At 35.7% G+C, this 1853-nt stretch overlaps 1 long non-coding RNA gene across 1 annotated transcript; it reads right to left on the bottom strand.

Moving 5' to 3' along the window:
• Positions 1-468: 468 nt before the first annotated feature.
• On the bottom strand, positions 469-1489 carry LOC129361420 (uncharacterized). The gene is made up of 3 exons (XR_008606143.1): positions 1467-1489; positions 1243-1370; positions 469-900 (listed from the first exon to the last, which is right to left on the bottom strand). It is a non-coding gene; the product is annotated as an uncharacterized LOC129361420 (long non-coding RNA).
• Positions 1490-1853: the final 364 nt, after the last annotated feature.

The following is a 1853-nucleotide window of genomic DNA, read 5'->3' as shown; positions in this document are numbered from 1 at the left end:
ATATATATATATATATATATACACAGTAAAAACTGCTGGGTTAAAAATAACCCAATACGTAACCCAGCGCTGGGTCATATATGGACCGACCCAACGCTGGGTTGTTTTAACTCAACTGGGTTGGGTTGAGGGTTTGACCCAGCACATTGGGTCATAGCTGCAACCTAAAGCTTGGGTTAAATTGACCACTGCTCAAAGTTAAAATGACTCAATATTGGGTTGAAATTTATTACCCATTAAAAGGGTCATTTTACCACCATATTTTTATTTTAAATTTTTTTTTCCTTTTCTATTTTAAAATTCACTATAAAAATTTAACTAAAAACATTCAGATTAGCTCAAAAGAACTTTTATTTGCAAATGTTATACATTCCAACATACATGAAATTTTTAATACAGACATGTAAAAGTTACATATAAACAATTGATTAAATCTGCAACCTTTTTTAACTTTGTTGGTGTACACAAAGAAATATTTTCATCAAAAGAGTTTGAAGGAAATGTGAAAAAAAATAGCAACATAGTAACAAAACATCCAGCAGGTTTTCAATCAGAACATTTAAAACTTATTTAAGGGTTATTGAAGAATTGCTTTTATTCTTCCATGGCCTCCAACTGGGCCCTCATTAATTTTATCGGGGGTGACTCGTTTCCTGGGATTTCATATATCACAGTTTGGAGAAAATCCCAAATTTGGACACACGACTTCGGATAACTCATATCAAAAACGAAGAACGATTTGAAACAGCCGTCAACAGCCCCCAAAAGAGATGGATATTCCAAAGCAGTTCCATTTATGACGACAAATGCTTGGGAACAACAATACCTGTCCCCAAGCATGAGAACACGTGGATGCTCTGTTGCCGTACTTCCAAGATATTCCACCATATTTGTCCCAATCTGGTGTGTGGAAAAAGCAGAAAGGAAGCCATTAGTCATTTAAAAGGTAAGGAGGAACTAATAATTTTTGACTAATTCTTATATGATTTTTGTTTGATACATTATCAAAAGACCCTTGCGTTTGAAGTTTATATATACTATATAAAAAGACATATTTTTGGTCAACGCTGTCTTGTGTTATATGACATTAAAATTCTCATTTCACGTCAATTAGGACATGGTAAATTCAAGATTAATGACAGGGAGAACAGTGAGGGAAAAAAAAGCATATTTCTTTTAAACTTCTGGTTTCAACTACATTTAAACAGCAAAGAACTCGTTCTGAGATGAAGATAGACTTACTGGCTGGACATCAATGAAGGCTTGCTGGACTTCAAGGTTGCTGGGTCTGACCACCTTTCGCCCAACTCTGTAGGGAACAGCAGGGAGGAGTTTTGGCAGCAGCTGGAGTGCCACGTCACCTTGTTTGTCTGTCAACGAAAAACTCAGATTAAAATGCTACACAATCAAAAAAGAGCCACAGGAGAAAAATTAGTTCAGAAAATGTTCCTTTTGAGCTTCAATACCTTGTGGAAGCAACTCAATCTCAGACAGAAGACCGCTCTCCTCCTTCTTCCCATGCGAATGACCTTTGATGAGAACAAGGTGTTCCAGTTCTCTGTCAGTTTTCCACAAGACTGTGGATATAAAACGGCAAAGTCCTGCAAAATCTAACAATCAGAAAAGACAAAAATACAAATCAAATGTAAAAGTGAAATGAACTATTACATTCAACCTTTCATGGGTGCTACAAATTTATGTTCTGGGTAGTTTGACATTTTGAGTTTGATTGTAATTGTACATTTACACATGATATTGCAGTTTATTGTTTAACATTTAACTGATCTCAATATGAGGTATAACCTCACCATTCCTGGTGTGTCCAACAAACGTGGGAACTCTGCAAAAATCTG

Source organism: Poeciliopsis prolifica, unplaced genomic scaffold, assembly GCF_027474105.1.
Source record: "Poeciliopsis prolifica strain line A6 unplaced genomic scaffold, Auburn_PproV2 SCAFFOLD007, whole genome shotgun sequence".
Taxonomy (NCBI): domain Eukaryota; kingdom Metazoa; phylum Chordata; class Actinopteri; order Cyprinodontiformes; family Poeciliidae; genus Poeciliopsis; species Poeciliopsis prolifica.
The sequence above is the reverse complement of the archived record's forward strand: the minus strand, read 5'-3'. Positions and strand labels throughout refer to the sequence as shown.